This window comes from Lithobates pipiens, unplaced genomic scaffold, assembly GCF_037356315.1.
Source record: "Lithobates pipiens isolate NorthernLeopardFrog02 unplaced genomic scaffold, aLitPip1_a1.2 Scaffold_27, whole genome shotgun sequence".
NCBI lineage: Eukaryota > Metazoa > Chordata > Amphibia > Anura > Ranidae > Lithobates > Lithobates pipiens.
The window spans coordinates 184,300,250-184,318,792 of NW_027507788.1; the positions used below are offsets into that span (position 1 = coordinate 184,300,250).

Genomic DNA, 18,543 nt, shown 5'->3' on the forward strand with positions numbered 1-18,543 from the left:
GGGCTCCCTCCATCCAAAACACATGTTTTTTTTTTTTTTTACCACTGTTCCTGTTATCTTGAATATTTCCTGCATGTTTGTTGCCATGGCAATGCTCTCACTGAGGATGGACTGTTTACTAGGCCTCTAGGACATGAAGCAGGCATGTGTTGTCAATTTCCAAAATAAAAAAAAAAAGTGAAATTTTTCTTGCAATCGTCTTTTTTTTTTTTTTTTTTCTTCAGAACAAACCAAGACAAGAACCATCCCTTCCGCTCTGTTTCTTCTTCTCTGCGTTTTCAATGCTATCCTGGCTCTCGCTCCCCTTCAGAGAAAGTTTTTTTGGCCGCTGAGTAAGAGTCACTGGGCAAAGAGCCACAGCGGAGGGGCTTAGCTGAGAAGGAAGAGATGAGTTAAGTGTCTACAGGCTGAGCTGAGCGTTAGACGGGCGAAGCAGCGACGGGAGACACTGCTGGGCTGGCGAGGTGAGTGCCGCTGATTTTTAATTACAATCACTCAACAAAAGATATTTTAGTCGCATAGTGGGAATTGGAAACATTACCTGGGAAACCATATATATCTTTTTTTTTTAACTAAAAAAAAAAAAGCTTCAAGAGGACAGCATGCAAATGGTTGTAATCTGTAAACTTACACAAAATTTGAAAAAAAAAAAATCATCTTTAATAAGAAAATATTTTTAGATTTATCAACCCCCCAAAAAATCAAATAAATTGTTGAAGAAATTTAGATTGTAAATAAAAATGGGACAGGTTCCTATTTAATTACATTGAGCAAAGAGCAGTGACCTACATCAGGGTAATACAGTTTTATGAAAGGCGAATTCTGATTGGTTGCTGCTGGTTACTGCACTATAGGGGTTGATTTACTAAAAAGTTTGGTGCAGCTGTGCACGGTAGCCAATCAGCTTTTCACTTCAGCTTGTTCAATTAAGCTTTGACAATAAAACCTGGAAGCTGATTGGTTTCTATGCAGAGCTGCATCAGATTTCGCACTCTCCAGTTTAGGTAAATCAACCCCTAAACCTCAATCGTTAAGCCATTTTTTGCAAAATGTTTTTTTTTTTGGTACTAAGAGATGTAGGCTGGTGTGAATTTCTAATAATTCCAAAAGGAAGAATTTAAAAATGGTTGAAGTTGCAACTGGTGGCAGGGATCATCTGGGCAGCTTGAAATATGGAAAAAATAGAAGCCAAGAGGACCTGTCATAGCATACCACTAATCCAATTAATAGCAAGAAAATAGTCTCTGCACTGTTTAGCCAATGACCATGAAGTAACAATACACTGGGGAAGCAGTGCTCTAGTTCATTGTTTCTCAACTCCAGTCCTCCAGGCACCTCAACAGGTCATGTTTTCAGTATTTCCCTCAGACGAAACAACTGTGATAATTACTAAGGCAGTGAAACTGATCAAATCACCTGTGCAAAATAATGGAAAGCCTGAAAACATGACCTGTTGGGGCGCCTTGAGGACTGGTTTTGAGAAACACTGCTCTAGTTCATGGGTACTGAGAAGTGCCAGTATGACATTCTGGGAGTCCCAGTACTAACACAGGTTGCTCATAGGAAAAAAAAAAGTGCTATGCATGCAATAATTCACTAATTGAACAAAAGGGGTTGATTTACTAAAACTGAAGGGTGCAAAATCTGGTGCAGCTGTGCATGGTAGCAAATCAGCTTCTAACTTCAGCTTTTTCAATGAAAGTGATTGTAAAGTATTGTTTTCTTTTTTTTTTTATAACAAACATGTCATACTTACCTCCACTGTGCAGCTCATTTTGCACAGAGTGGCCCCTAAACATCCTCTTCTGGGGTCCCCCGGTGGCTCTCATGGCTCCTCCCCGCATCAGATAACCCCTCAAAGAGTTACCCTGCGGGCGCGCTCCCGAGTCCAGCATTTGTGTCCGCAGACACGAATGCCAGACTCAGCCCTGCCCACCCGCATCATTGCATTTGATTGACAGCAACAGGAGCCAATGGCTGTGCTGCTATCAATCTATCCAATCAAGAGCCGGGACCCTGTGAAGAGAGGGACATCGCGTCCCCGCCGAGGGGATGGAGGGGCTCAGGTAAGTAAAATGAGGGGGCGGCGACTGCCACGTGTTTTTTTACTTTAATGCATAGGATGCATTAAAGTGAAAAACACGAGGGTTTACAGCTTTGGCAAAAAAATCTGGAAGCTGATTGGCTACCATGCACAGCTGCACCAGATTTTGCACTTTCCGGTTTTAGTAAATCAACCCCAAAATGTTTCTGCTGAAGCTGTTATCTGGAATGATGTCATGGTCTACAAGCCATTTTGAACAATGCACTTGACCATCCTGCAATGAATGGCACAGCATCAAACTCTCCCAGCTTTCTGCTGTAAAGTCGGATGATTTAAATAAAAGGAGCTTAAACCATTGGTTTTCCACTGCTGGTGACATTTTAAAAAGTCAGCCTTAGGGCCATATCAGATGGACGATTTTTTTTATTTTTTTTGGTACAATGCTTTTTTTTCTTCCTAAAGGAATCATAGTCTTTTTCTATGGAATTGCTAACTCTGGTGGAGTTTGGGCAACATTTTATGTCAATGTCCACAGTCGCTCTGCAGTCACCTCTATGGATTAGCTACACCAACCCAATGCTGTAGTTTACCCAGTTTAACTTGTAGCAGCAACAAATTTCTTCTTAGCGACAAAACTGAATTGCTGGCTGCAAATTCCTGTTAATTGCTAGCATTAGAGGTTCGTAGCAGTATTTTATCACTGCTACAAAATCGCCTGTCTGACATGGCCCTAAGGCTGGTGTCAGATGGGGGGAATTGCTCCCTTGCTAGCTGAGGTAGTGAGATGTCACGCCCATGGATGGTGATTGAGATTTATCAGCTTTCTGGGGAGAGATTCAGCTGCTTCACCTGCCAATAGTGAGAAAACCACCAGCATTGTAATTGACATGGGGCAGGGGGATGCAATCAGGGCAGACAGGCATCCTCTTAGCAACTCTGATGCTGGTGATTTTGTCGCTAGCAACAGCTGAGGCAGCTGAATCTCTCCCCAGAATGCTGACAAATCTCAATCACCATCCATGGGATTGACATTCCACTACCTCCGCTAGCAAGGGAGCAATTCTATTGGGACAAACGAGCAACCTCTTAGTGATCTTGCTATTGGTGGTTGCAACCAATCCCCAGCAGCAGGATTACTAGTGACAGAGTCACCCATCTGCCATCAGCCTAAAGCCTATAGATCAGTGATGGCGAACCTTGGCACCCCAGATGTTTTGGAACTACATTTCCCATGATGCTCAACTACACCGCGTGTAGTGCATGAGAATCATGGGAAATGTAGTTCCAAAACATCTGGGGTGCCAAGGTTCGCCGTCACTGCTATAGATTATCTGCAGATTTTCTATGGTTAGATGGAAAAAGTGCAACAGATTTCTCCATGTTCACTAAACTGTGTGGATGGAGGAATCTCCCACTTTTTCCATCTAACCATAGAACATCTGCAGATAATCTATAGGTGTATGGCAAGCTTAAGGCTACACTAAAGCCCCATACACACTATCAGTTTTTCTGCTTTTTTGTCTTCAGATCTACCAAAACCATGTAGTTCAGGGGCCTGCCTGATTGCATACAAATTGAAACTCCCGAGGTTTGACTTCATATTATATGGTTTTGGTAAATCAGCAGAAAATCTGATAGTGTGTATGGGGCTTAAGAATTAAACCTCTTTGCTACTTGAGATTTAACTGCTTGTTGACAGTTAACCACTTGAGCTCCAGAAGATTTTACCCCCTTTGTGTCCAGAGCATTTTTTTGCTATTAGGCACTGGTCTACTTTACCTTGTAATTGCGCGGTCATGCAATGCTGTACACTAACAACATTTATATCATTTTTTTTCTTCACAAATAGAGCTGGTATTTGATCACCACTGGCTTTTTTATATGTTTGTGGTATAAAGGAAAAAAGAGTATACATTTTTAAAACAAAAACTATATTTTTTACTTTATATTATAAAACATATCCAATAAAAAATAAAATGAAATAAATCACATTTCTTCATAAATTTAGAGCAAAATGTATTCTGCTACATGTCTTTGGTTAAAAAAAAAATCCAGAAAAGTGTATATTGATTGGTTTGCAATGCATGTAAGTTATAACGTCTACAAACTATAAGATATATACTGGAAATTTTATTTATGTACTGTATTTATTTATTTTTTTATACTACTAAAAGCAGTGATCAGTGACTTATAGACGACAGACAATCTGACACTAACACTGAGTGGGAACTGGCTAACTGCCAGAGACAGCTTCACTGACACTAATACAGTATACAGTGCTAATAATATACACTGACACTGTACTAATGGCACTGACTGGGAAGGGGTTAAAATCTGGGTTAATCATAGGGTTAAATGTGTACGGTGAGCTGCTTTTACTAAGGGATGAGCCAGTTTTTATTCCCACAAAAACCAGCACATCGCTGCTGTCAGAGGAGAGCTTTGTGCAGAGCTCTCTCCTGTCACTTGCTCCGGCTATCGGTGATTCTTGGGGATAAATCATTGGCCAGGGACCGGTGATCGGCATGTGCTGGAGCCAGTAACAACACAGCTGGGTGGGTGCACACCCCTACCCGGAAATGCACAATCATGTGTGTATGTATATATATATATATATATATATATCTATGTATATATATATATATATATATATATATATATATATATATATATATATATATATATATATGTGATTCTGCACAGCTGGCCCGCACTGTAGCAGTAAAACTACAGTGCGTGGTCAGGAAGTGGTTAACCTTGTTAGCATTATATTGATTTCAATGTGCTGGAAATGAGGTTGCTGCCAACAAGCAGTCACATGTCTTGTTAGCGAAAAGATTTTGGGCTCTTTCACACAGGCGTGGGGAAAAAAAAGGTGGTTGGGTTGGATATTTTCTGCTTCTCGACTGCCTACCAGCGGCACTCAAAAAATATGATAAAATAGGGAGGGGATAGAGGTGTATACACTGCAGTGATAGCATTGCCCTGTGTTGCAGCAAAATTAACACTACCTGCAAAGTTTGACAGGCGTTGGTGCTTTGCCACTGCTTTCAACTCCATTGAAATGTGCCACAAGCACACTGTAAATGCACCTATGGTGTTTACATCACATTTAAGGCTTTGCTGCAAAGCCTTAAAAGTGATCATTTCCCATTTTAGCATTGTAAAAAAACATATGAGGAGCATTGGCTGACCTGACTTGAATACCTGTGCAACACGTTCAAAACGCACATTAATCAGTTAAGGACGGCCCTATAGCAGATTTACTGCTACAGGGCAATCCTCCTATGCACAATCACACACACACACATATATATATATGTATGTGATTCTGCACTACCGCCTAGGGGGCATGTGCACACTACCAACAGGCTGCTTCTGCTGTGACGGGCACTGGATGTCTCTGGATGTCTGGCGGCACCCGCCGATTGTCAAGCATAAACACAGAATGTAGCTCCATTACAGGGGTGGACTGACAACTCATGGGGCCCCAGACAATAGGAGATTATGGGGCCCCCAGGCAATACGAGATTATGGGGCCACACAGTATACAATCACACAGTATACACAGACGTGTTTCTATCTATTGGCTGAGAAGGTACTGGAGAGGTGGGGCAGCTATAATGTCAGGATTTTTAGACCAAAAGGATGTCGGTAAGGGACATTTCAGAGACAGATGTAAAAATAACACAGATTTTTACATACTGTCCCTGGTTTTACTGAGGCTGGCAACCCTGATGGGGCCCCCTTGTGGCTCGGGGCCCTCGGGCCCAATGGTCAGTCTGCCCCTGCTCAGTTCTGATAGGGGGAGTGAAATAAAATCCATCACATTTCTTAGTAAAAGCACCTTGCACAGTATAATACACAGTAACACTGGTTAGACAGACAGTTAACCCTTTGATTGCCGTAGATGTTTAACCCCTTCCCAGCCAGTGTCATTAGTACAGTGACCGTGCATATTTTTAGCACTGATCACTGTATTTGTGTCACTGGTTCCCAGAAAGTGTCAAAAGTGTCAGTTAGTGTCCGATTGGGTGCTGCAATATTGTAGCCCGGCCATAAATAAGTCGCTGATTGCCGCCATTACTAGTATAAAAATAAATAAATACAAATTTCAGTATATATACCATTGTTTGTAGATGCTATAACTTTTTAAAACAAACTAATCAATATACGCTTATTGGGATTTTTTTTTTTTTTACAAAAATATGTAGCAGCATATATATTGGCCTGAATTTATGAAGAAATTCGATTTTTTTAATCTTTTTTGTATTGGATGTGTTTTATAGCAGAAAGTAATAAAAATGTTGGGCTTTTTTTTTCAACATTTTTGGTATTTTTTTGTTTATAGAGCAAAAAAATAAAAATGCAGAGGTGATCAAATACCATCAAAATCTCTATTTGTGGAAAAAAAATTCAATAAATTTTATTTGTGTGCAATGTTGCACAATCGCGCAATTGTCAGTTAAAATAAAGCAGTGCCATACAGAAACATTGGGCCAGTTCATGAAGGGGGGGGGGGGGGGGGTAAATCTTCCGGAGGTCAAGTGGTTAATGCGATAGGGGTGTTAATGCTTGTTAAAGACTGCTTTAAAATTCCACGCTTGTGTGAAAAATTCCTGACTGCCCTTGTAGCCCTTGCCTAAGCAGTAACTTCTACATTGCTTCAATCAGCTCTACCATGCAGTGTCCCTGCTTCACATATGACAGGTTCATACCTTTGCAGTTTGCATATTACAAGTGGATTTTGCGTTTTTCAATACACATTTTTTGATCCATTGAATTCAATGGAACCAAAAAAACTGAATAAAGGTCCCTGGCCCTTTTCTATAAAATGCACTGATGTGAACTACATCCATAAGAAACCATGTTAAATGGAGTGTAGTGTGTTTCTGAAAAACTGAAAACGCACTTTAAAATGTATGCATCTTATTGACAAAGGTATCTGAAAATGAAGAAACCCTTAGCAATCAATTAGCGCTCAGGATGCTGGTGAAAGGTAACACCGGATTGGCTGTTTTAGGTTGCTGCGCTTAGTTCACCGCGAATGCACATTTGCACAACCTCGTTATCAGCCTCCCCCCCCTCCCCATCTGTGAAGTTCACAATAAATCTGGCTGCTGTACACTTTGAATCGCTAGTGTCTACGATTCCTTCTCCTTAAACGATCTTCCCCAAGCTCCTCGTATATGATTTCAAAGATAATTTGGCCTCGTGCCCTCAGCTGTTAACCACAAAATTGCTTTATTTGTTTCTTTTAACACTTGTAAAGTAAATTCATATTGTATCAGGAAGATAGCGTGTACCCTGGACCAGATGTTAGATCAGGAGCTGCGCTAGAAGCCCGGGAAGCCTGTGCGATTTTGCCGTCATTGCATTTTCAGACGTCAGACGGATAACAAAGTTGTGTTTATTCTCTTTAACAGTCTGTTGTAGAACTGAGAATAAACAAGCGTTAGCCTTTCTGCTCTGCAAAAGAACTTAGCTCAATGCGGCTGACGGGACAGAACGGAATTCTGCTTCCGCCATGGGTAATCTGGGACCCATTAGATGCAAGTCCGTTCTCTTCCAGCCCCACATAATATTTCTTCTTATCCCTGAGCGTCAATGCTTGTTATGTCTGGCTATACATCCCACAGACACGGCCCTTGTTTTCTGATTACGTAGCCTTCACCTGTTTCCAATGTATAGAAAACCTTCTGGTCCTGGACGTAAAGATGAGTTATTTTTTTTGATAAGTCTGCGTCTTTTTTTGGAATGCAAAGTCTTGACTGTTGAGAAGCTTAGTCTTGTCTTAACCCCCACTTATTTAAACCACAACAAAACCTTGCCCCCCAAAAAGACACATAGACCACTTTAAGTTGGAAGTGGGGCAAGGCCACAGCTTTATTGAACATCTTAGTTTAACCTCCAACATACAAATACCATGCCAGTCACAGTTATACCGTGAGCATCTATAACCAAACCGTATAGTCTAAGAGGCCTGTCTCCACCATCAGTGTGAGACAGGCATTAAACTGACCCCATAATTGACTTGAGGGCATAGCCCATGAAGTAATATCAATTGTTGGCAAGGTAAAACCACCAAGGAAGCTGTGACAAACACCCAACCGGCAGTTGGGTGGTCAACTCTTGTGACGTCAACTTCTCTTGAAAGTAGTGGGACGTGGCTCTGCGTAGCCTTTTATAGAGTTCCGGCTCCACCCAGTCACCTCGTGCCATTGTAGCCAATCCCAGCGGAGCCACTCCGACTCTCTGATTAGGTTGACGTCCCGCTTGGTTGCCAAACATCCAGTAGTCGAGGCTCCCTTTCCTTAGGGTGGGCCGGGTCAAGGGGCCTTAATTTTGTAAGATTCTGGGTTGTAATATTGTAATATGTGTGTATAACTTATTTCCTTATTTCTGTATATTTAGGTAATCTGTGGTATTTCTGGATCTCAAGGGTCAGACTATATAGTTGTATTAAAGTGGAGTTCCTCCCACTTTTACAAGGTGGTCTTAAACTAAAGACCACCCCTCGTTTTTGGATATCTATAGATTTTTATTTTTTTTCTTTCATACCTTTTTTGAAGTACAAAGTGTACTTCCATCCTAGCTTGGCCACGGTACAGGGCGTCATGTCCTCTTCTACAGTAAACCCTCCTTCTTCACCCCCGTTACCTTCTGGGACCTGTGTGTCCCCCAGAAGACGAGCTGGCCATTCACAAAGTGCCACGCGACTTGTGCATGCGCAGTAGAAAACTAAGGTTTCCCTTAGTTGGAATGGCGGCACCTGCACCCGCGCTGGTGGATGAATCGGCCTCGGGGGGGGGGGGGGCGACATTGCAGGCTCCCTGGACAGTTAAGTGTCCTTATTAAAAGTCAGCAGCTACAGTATTTGTAGCTGCTGACTTTAAAAAAAAATCATTTTTTTGCCGCTTTTAGGTCTTTTGCACACTGCAGCTTGAAAAAGATAAAATACAGCCCATTATTTGTGATGTACTTATGCATACAGGTGCATAAACAAGCGCCATGCATTTTTCAATAAAAAAAATAAATAGAAAAATCTGCTTTTTTTGGTCAGTAATTGTGTGCAAATGTCCATTTAAATATTGTGCAGTACAAGAACGCTAAATTTGCGCTAGTGCATATAAGTGAAAATACGTGCAAATACATACAAAAGAAAAAAGTCTGAAAAAGTAGATGCTTAAACAGGAGTATCATGTGCAAGAGGCCTAATTGAGGTAATTCTGGATACACATATACAAGGATTAGGAGTGTGTCTATGGCCATGTTTTGGCCATCCTCAAACTGTTCCCTCAAAGTTGAGAGCCTGAAATTGTCCAAAATGTCTTGGTATTCTGACGTCTTAAGACTTCCTTTCACTGGAACTAACGGACCAAGCCAAACCCCTGAAAAACAACCCCACACCATAATCCCCCCTCCACCAAATGATTTGGACCAGTGCACAAAGCAAGGTCCATAAAGACATGGATGAGTGAGTTTGGGGTGGGGGAACTTGACTGGCCTGCACAGAGTCCTGACCTCGACGCAATAGAACACCTTTGGGATGAATTAGAGCGGAGACTGCGACCCAGGACTTCTGGTCCACATTGCTGCCTGACCTCACAAATGCTCTTCTAGAAGAATGGTCAGACATTCCCATAGACACCCACCTAAACCTTGTGGACAGCCTTCCCAGAAGAGCTGAAGCTGTTATAGCTGCGAAGGGTTGGCCAACTCAATATTGAACCCTATGGACTAAGACTGGGATGCCATTAAAGTTCATGTGTGTGTGTGTGTGTGAAGGCAGGCGTCCCAATACTTTTGTTAAAATAGTGTATGTTTATTCATGGCCTCTTTAACTGTCTATGTGCCTATATATTTGTGTTATTACTGAAAATATGGACACTATAAAGTCAACCTTTCATTAAATGTGTGGGATGAATCAATAGGTAAGGTCAGTCTTTTCACATTGTTATTATTCTGGACCTCTTACTTGTCCACGAGCTTCTACTTCCAAACTCCTTCTCGTAAACTAAAGCCGGTGTTCTGCCAGAATAGGCGACCCATCAGATTAGCTAACAGAAGTGACGTTCCGTCAGCTGATTACTTACAGAGCAGGCGCAGGTTTGGTAATCTGACAGATCACCTGCAGTCATAAGGCGCCAGCGGACATCTTACTACACCCAGCTACGTCTTGAATTTGCAGTAAAGCATGCTTGTTATACTCACTGTGGAACCTAAGCGTTTGATCCTGTCTTCTCTGTTCCTCTCCTCCTTCCACTGTCCCCATCCATCTGCTGATAGTACAGAGCCTTGGAGGCACTCTGCACATGCTCAGTTTCTTGTGTATTTCTTGTGTATTGCTAGAGAGTTTTTTTTAATGTTTTTATGGGGGGGGGGGTGGAGGCTGCATGTGATCAGCACAGGGCCAATCAGCACTGTCCAAACAGAGGGTCAGGGGTCATGCTGCCTAATAGGACTGTCAGAGGAGAATGAAAACCTCTCCTACAAGCTTTGGCCAGTGCCTGGCCGAACACTAATAGCAGTCACAAGACTACTATATACTGCTGATGAGAAAAGGACGCATACAACCATTTTGATGAAATTAACTTCACATCAGATTCCCCCCTAAGGGCAGAGGTCCCCCCGTCACAGAGTCAGAGTTTCCTATAATATCAGAGTCTCCCCTAAACATAGGAGCCCTACATCACATCAGAGTACCCCCATGACATCAGACTCTCCCCATTATAGTCCCCCATCTATTATCACTCTCCTCTCATCCATCTCTCATGATCCAGGGCAAACTGGATCTCCTGTTCGTGGCACCCTGGGAGAACGTAAATGGCACCCTGGTTGAGAAACACTGAGTTAAAAAAATTAGCAAAAGGTACAACACATTGAAGCACTACTAAATAGGAAGCACAGCAACAACATGAAAAACAAAAAACAAAGTGAACTAGATTTATTGCCTGTAAAATAAAAAGTTACGTAGTTACATATAGCTAAATAGTAGGTGAGGTCGAAAAAAGACACAAGTCCATCATTCCAATCTATGTGTGTGATTATATGTCAGTATTACCTTGTATATCCCTTTTATGTTGCGGTCATTCAGGTGATTATCTAATAGTTTCTTGAAGCTATTGATGCTCCCCGCTGAGACCACCGCCTGTGGAAGGGAATTCCACATCCTTGCACCAAGCAAAGTATGGACTAGTCACAAAAACCACAGTATATTCACCATGTATAATGTGCTAAACAATCCAGTTGGTTCCTCATATGAATTCCCAGTCATGACACTATCTGCATGGAGTTGGCGTAACCCTCCCTGTGCCTGTGTGGGTTTCCTCCGGGTACTCCGGTTTCCTCCCACATTCCAAAGACATGCTGGTAGGTTAATTGGCTCCTGTCTACATTGGCAATGCTATGTGTGCATGTGAGGTAGGAACTTTATGACGATGTGAATGTACAGTATGTAAAGCGCTGTGTAAATTGTTGTCACTATATAAATACCTATAAAAAATGTAATTAATAATAGCCAGCATTCCATATATAATCCGCAGATGAGCATATTCCCTCCATGACCCGCATCATGCTTGCGCATATCCAGAGAGAGTCAGTCTCTGAGGGTCTTGAGGCACTCAGCTTCGCTAAACCAAACAAGCTTTTGCCAACGTACGGCCTCATTCAAAAAATTTGGAATAAGGCAAAATACCTACACCAGGTAACAGGGTATACAAAATATAGCCCGATATGGCACAATAACAACTACTTGGGGCTAGCCAAATTAGTGCATGGCGTTAGATGGAAGGTATATGGGATAGTCTATATGTTCCAGATCTTTAAAGAGGAAGTAAACCCTGATGGGTTTACTTCCTCTTTGTTTCCCTGCAAAGGCAAAGCATAATGGACTACTATGCATCGCATAGTAGCCCATTATGTGTCACTTACCTGACACAGGAGCCAGCGATGTAACCGCTGTCCCCTGTAGTCCGGCGCATTCATCTTTTCGGTGGGGTCTCGCAGCTCTGCCGCTGTCATTCGGCGGAGCCGCGATGACGTCACTCCCGCGCATGCGCACGGGAGCCGACACGCGTGGCAGCTCCATTATTGGAAATGCCGCGCTCAGTGCGCCTGCGCGCCACTGTCTACGGCGCATGCGCCGTAGACAGCGGTGCCTGTCTTCGGGCAAATATCTCCTAAACCGTATAGGTTTAGGAGATATTTCTTGGACCTACAGGTAAGCCTTAATCTAGGCTTACCTGTAGGTCAAAGTGGTTTGTAAGGGTTTACAACCACTTTAAGGATGGTGTCCTGCTACTTTTTGCCTCCCTGCAGGCTATATATTCATTACCTGCCCATATGACTTTTATTATCTGCACCTATGGCATGTGGTTCGGCTGAGGGGAGCTGCACAAGATTGGCATTTATCTCCCACTCCTATCTTTAATCTAATTCAAACAGCTGAAAGCTCTAATGAAACATACGCGCAATCGGACATTTCGACGGACTAGGTAATCCGTCGGAAAATTCGACCGTGTGTGGGCTCCAGCGGACGTTTCTTTCCCAAAAGTCCAACAGACCTAGAAATAAAACATGTTTTAAATCTTTCCGTCAGATTCAAGTCTGGTCGACAAATCCGCTCGTCTGTGTGCTAGTCCGATGGACGAAAACCAACGCTGGGGCAGCTATTGTCTACTGGCTATGAACTTCCTTATTCTAGTCCGGTCGTACGTCATCACGTTCGAATCCGGTGGTCATTTAGGATTGATAGTATGTGGGCAAGTCCGTTTGTTTGAAAGTCCGGCGGACCTCCGCTGCAAATTCCGTCGGAACTAGTCCATCGAAAAGTCTGATCATATGTACGCGACATTAGGGTTTTATCTCTCAATGCTACAGCATGTTGCTGTCTGAATTCCAAAGAGGTCACCCTGGCAAGGCGATTTCAAGTTTGGAGAGGGACCCGGGACCGATATTGGGTGAACAATGGGAGGAGGCGTATCAGGCTGTAGTAACCTGCTCCCTAAATGTGGTTCAGACCCAACTATATATTCTTCTATGCTCTCACTATACTCCCCTAAGCCCCTATACACACGGTCGGACATTCCGTCTACAAAATCCGTTACTTCTAGGTTACTTCTAGTAATGTGGAAGTAATCCAGATCCCCCTAAACACAAGTCCTGGGTGGCCTTTGTGGCCAAGGCTTTGCTCCTAGAAAACTCCACTTATACATGCCGGGGTTGTCCCGGCAAGTTTGAAAAGCTTTGGGGAAATGGCTGGATACCCCCCTGGACTTAGCCCAAAGGAATTGGTATACCGGAGAGTGTTGGTGTGTCCGAACAGACCATAATAGTCAGAGGATTATTTTTGATTTAGACAATTTTATGTGATTTAGTTGCACTTAAGGTACAGCTTTTGATATGCATTGCAAATGTATTTCATTTTGCCTATGTAACTACAGTTGTTGGTTGTGCCAGTGAATGTAACTGAGTAATGCATTATCTTATTATTGGACTCTAATGTTATTTGTTTATCACAATAAACATTTTCCTGATTTAAAAAATAAAAGAAAATAAAATAGGCAGCATTTAAGGATTAGTAGCCCAGACTGCAACCAGGGTGGCTTTACAGTCCAGCTAGAACCTTATTAGGAACAAGGTGAATGACAAGGCAGGCAGACATATCCGATGACCATACGTTAGTCCCACAGCTCCGATATGTTCCGAGGCTCCACCTCTTCCTCAGATAACTGCCACTTACAGTACTTTACCTTGTAACCTCCCTTCATTCCACATATCCCAGTGGCCTTTTTTTTAATTATTATTAGCTTTTGATTGTGGACTTTGGGTCACCCCTCCGGTGAGTGCACCCTGTGTTGTGTTAAGTAGGAAGCATAGTCTGCATATGTAATACGGGAACATGTAATTATAATGTACCTCTGTTGTTACAAATTAGACTTTTAAACAAGATTCTTTAAACGTTAACACCGATTAATAGGATTATTTACTTTTGTTTCCATGTATATAGTTATGTTTTTATTTTCTCCATGATTTGATTATTGTAATTTTTATTTTCTCCCTTTCTGTCTTATCCTCTGAATGCATTTTTTACTTTTCAATTACTCACCATGGGTATTATGTGAAATTAGGGAGCACAGAGAACCAACGATTTGTTGGAATCCCCATACCCTGTTTGTAACTGCCCTTGATGCACTGCGCAGCTCATAGCAGCTTTTTTTTGTTTTTTTTATGATTAGCCCCATTTATGACAAATGAATCAATAAAAAAAAAAAGAATAAGCACCAATATCATTCAAATATGAAAAGATAAGCTAAAAGATAGATAAGTTAAAAAAGTCACCCCACCCTCCATGCGTAATAATTTGGAAAGATACAGACAGGTGAAAAAAATGTTGTCTCTCTTTTATTGATCACATGACCAAAAGGTAAGACATTACTCACAAGATTTTATATGTTGGGAAGATCGAAGTCACTGATTGGCTGAATGCCTAAGCGTCATTCCACTAAGCCTCTTCAGCAGAGACCATGTGACCAGCATTGTGGCATTTGGTTATATGAACAGTACCAAAGATGAGTTCACAGACTTCAAGGCCAAACCTGACCTTTGCCTTTTACATGGCTATACGAGTGTTAGTATGATGAACACTATAGTCCAGCCTTTCTCAACCTTTTTAACATGGAGGCAAAGAGAAAGAGTTTTGATCTCAGGGAACATCAGCTAATAATTACTATATATATATATATATATATATATATATATATATAATTATACAAACTGTTGACGCTGTATAAATCCTGTATAATAATAATTTTATAATATATATATATATATATATATATATATATATATATATATATATATATAATGTATGTATGTGTATATGATAGATAGATCGATCGATATAAATAAATATAATGAACCTTAGTTGTTAAAGAATCATAAAGAACTGGGAAGTTGGGAAGGCAAGATCTGGGAAGATCTGGGAAGGAAATCACCCAATCACATGCAATGAAAATAAAAAAATAGAAACAGCATTTTTGCTTACACATTAGATTAGATGATGGAAGTCAGCATAGCTTTACCGCACTCACTAGGCTTTGGGACAAATTCCGTTACAAAATGTAACTTCCTTTGAAAAATGTACAGTTTATTTGCCCTTAATAAATCAATCCCAATGAACCCTATGTGTCAAAAAACCCTGAAAGCATAACAGTTCATATTGCACTATCCAACAATCTGATTGAAACATTGGGACTGATTTACTAAAAGCAAATACAGTAATACCTCAGATTGCGAGTAACGCTGTTTATGAGCGTTTTGCAATGCAAGCTATTATTTTTTTTAAATCCTAATTCCGTTTGCGAGCGTTGTCTTGCAAAGTGAGCAGGATTCAAGCCTCTGGGGTGTGCAGTATCACATTTGGCCAGAGGTGCGGGGGCGCCAGTGACACTCTGAGCCGTTCAGAGCTGCTATGAATCACTCAGAAACACTCGTTACTGACTGTCTCTGAGCCTCTCTGAGTGCATCCGAGCAGCTCTGAGTGTTTCCGAAAGTCTCCAGCACCCCCCACCTCTGGTTACATGTGGTACTGCATACACTAGCATTGCCACTGGAATGTATTATCTGAGTTTCCATTATTTCCTATGTGGAAACTCGCTTTGATATACGAGTGCTTTCGATTACAAGCATTCTTCTGGAACAAATTATGCTCGTAATCCAAGGTACTACTGTAGGCTGTTCACTTTGCAAGGGAAGTTGCCCCAGGGCAAAGTGAATGTGGTGAAGTTTAACTTTGTATAGAATACCCAATCAGGTGCAAGGATAAAAAAAAAATTTTTTGCTTGATCGTGATTGGATGATGGAAGTCAACAGAACTTCACCTCGTTCACTGACCTCTGGGGCAAAGTTAACAGTCTATTTGCCTTTAGTAAATCAATTCCATTATTTCATTAGGACTGATTTACTAAAGGTAAATAGGCTGTTCACTTTCCAAAGGAACTTACAATTTGCAAGGGAATTCAATGAATGAGCTGAACCCCTGCTTATTTCCATCAGTTAATCGCGTGCAAGCAAAAATACTTTTTTTTTCTTTGCATGTGATTGAGTAATCTATGCGAAGTCAATTTTGACTGCATTTATTAAGCTACAAGAAAATTCTCTTGCAAAGTGTACATTTCCTTACAAAATGAACAGCCTACAGTATTTGCCTTTAGTAAATGAACCTCTCTTTCCAAGCAGTCATGTTCCAGTGTAGGACTGCATCTGATTGGTGGCTATGGGGCAACACAAGCAGTTCATATTTTAGGAACTAAACTCCTTCCTCAGATTACCCCATTGTTTTGGAAACGTTGATCCATTTGCAACATGGCCTGTATAGTAAATCCAGAAGATAATCTTCCACTTGTAATATATTCCCACAGATGCACAGAGATATCCCCCCAGTACACAATGTACACAGAGGTAATTGAGCAGAAAAAAAATCTACTGCAAAGCATTTATGGTAAGCCTGGGAGAGATTAGCTTCAATCATTTCCTGCGTTTTCCTCTCTATTCGCTGATTAGGTCACTGGCTTTATGAAGGAAATTTGCATGCCTTGATAATTATTCCTCTCGAGAACATCAGCTGAAATCCCTCCGACCTCCCAAAAGTTCCCGTCTTCCTTTTCCATCTATAGAAATCTGTCCCATTTTCCTTGTTCTGGACAGGAAAGAAAATAATTACTGGATAAATCTGTCTGAAAGGGAAGTGTCTGTGTTGCCTATAGCAATATTTGTTGGGTTTGTTTTTCCCCAACAGAGAGGTTGTCATGGGCAGTATGCATTCGGGGCAAATGCTTCCATTCTGGGAATTTGTCTCTGGACGCATACTGCCCTAAACCTAACCGTCCAGTCCTTTCCAGCCCCAGCAGCTTTCAGCCTCTAAGCCCTTGTACACACGGTCGGAGAATCTTTCGGAATGAGTCTTATCGGACCGTGTCGTCAGATAATCCAACTGTGTGTGGTATGCATCGGACTGATTCCGTCCGAATCTCCGTCCGACCAAATTTTCCAACATGTTGGAAATATTTCCCGACCAACTGGGCCGGACGGACCTAATCCGATCATGTGTAGAGCATTTTCATCGGACCAAGTGCCACGCATGCTCAGATCAAATTCCTACATCAAAGCTATTGGCTACTAGCCTGAATGTAGTCCCATCGTAACGAAATTACGTCATCACGTTCTGAAAGATCTGATTTTTCGCTAACTTGGCCCGACCGTGTGTATGCAACAGTTTCGGACACAATCCGTCGGACTAAATCCGACGGGCAAAATCCGACGGATTTGGTTGGCAAAATCTCCGACCGTGTGTACGTGGGCTCAGAGTTTAACAGTCTACCACAAAAAGCTGGTCAGTGCTCCTGTGCCTTACGCCCATACCAAAACTCCAGGATCTCATGCACTGGGGCTAATTGTCCAGTGTGCATGTGGACTTAAGTAGAACTACATCTGGGCCTTCAAACGTTTTAAGCAAAGGGACAATTTACTGTCCTTCAGGCTTCAGGGGGGGCCGGAGTGTGGCTAGTAGGTGTGGAAAATGCCCACATCAGTGCCCCATCATTGTTTTTTATGAGAGAAATAGTGCCCCCATTTATGGTGCCAATAGGGGGAGTGGTGCCCCATCATTGGTGTCAGTTGGTGGAATAGGGCCTCAAGGGCCAGATAAAGGCAAGAAAAGGGCCACATTCGGCCCCATGGCCACAGTTTGGAGACCACTGAACTACAGAAAATTTCATGTATGTGTTGTCAAATTAAATTTCTTCCCCCCACATGACAGCTAATCACCATGCACTAGCACAGTCACATGAGAGTTAAGCCTCGTACACACGATAGGATTTTCCGCAGACAAAACCTCAGACTTTTGTCCAAAGGCGTGTGCCTGGATTTTGTCTTGCATACAAACGGCAAGGATTTGTCGGCCAACAAACACGAACGTAGTGACATACTACATCGTTTTTCAGCTCTTTAGCGCCACCCTTTGGGCTCCTTCTGCTAATTTCGTGTTAGTAAAAGTTTGGTGAGTGTTGATTCGCACTTTTCATTTCGCGCTTTTCAGTTCGCGCTTTTCATTACGTGCTTTTCCGTTCGTGCTTTTCAGTTTGCGCTTTTCATTTCACACTTTTCATTTAGCGCTTTTCAGTTCGTGCTTTTCAGTTCGCTTCTGAATGGCCGTTTGTCAACCAGATATGTTGTGGAATCTGAGGAGATAACGTGTTATTTATTATTGGCCTTGGAGTTATTGCTTTGACCCAAGTCCAGTCCAGGAACAGGAGAAGGAGGAGTTTTTGGACCAAAAATTGGTTGCTTTATTAATTGTGACCAATTATGTCATATACCTTTTCTGCGGGAGCTTCAAGAAAATAATCCAGAGGTTTTTTGGAATTATCGCAGGATGATGGACCCCTGCTTTCACCAACTCTTGGCATTGTTGACCCCCTATATTTAAAAGCAGGACA

The 18,543-nt window shown here is 41.9% G+C and overlaps 1 long non-coding RNA gene across 1 annotated transcript in view; it reads left to right on the forward strand.

Annotated features, from left to right (window-relative positions):
- Nucleotides 1–236: 236 nt before the first annotated feature.
- LOC143933280 (uncharacterized) overlaps nucleotides 237–18,543 on the forward strand; it is a 93,348-nt gene continuing 75,041 nt past the window's right edge. The window contains exon 1 of the long non-coding RNA XR_013263077.1: nucleotides 237–464. This is a non-coding gene — a long non-coding RNA (uncharacterized LOC143933280). The remainder of the gene's footprint in view (nucleotides 465–18,543) is intronic.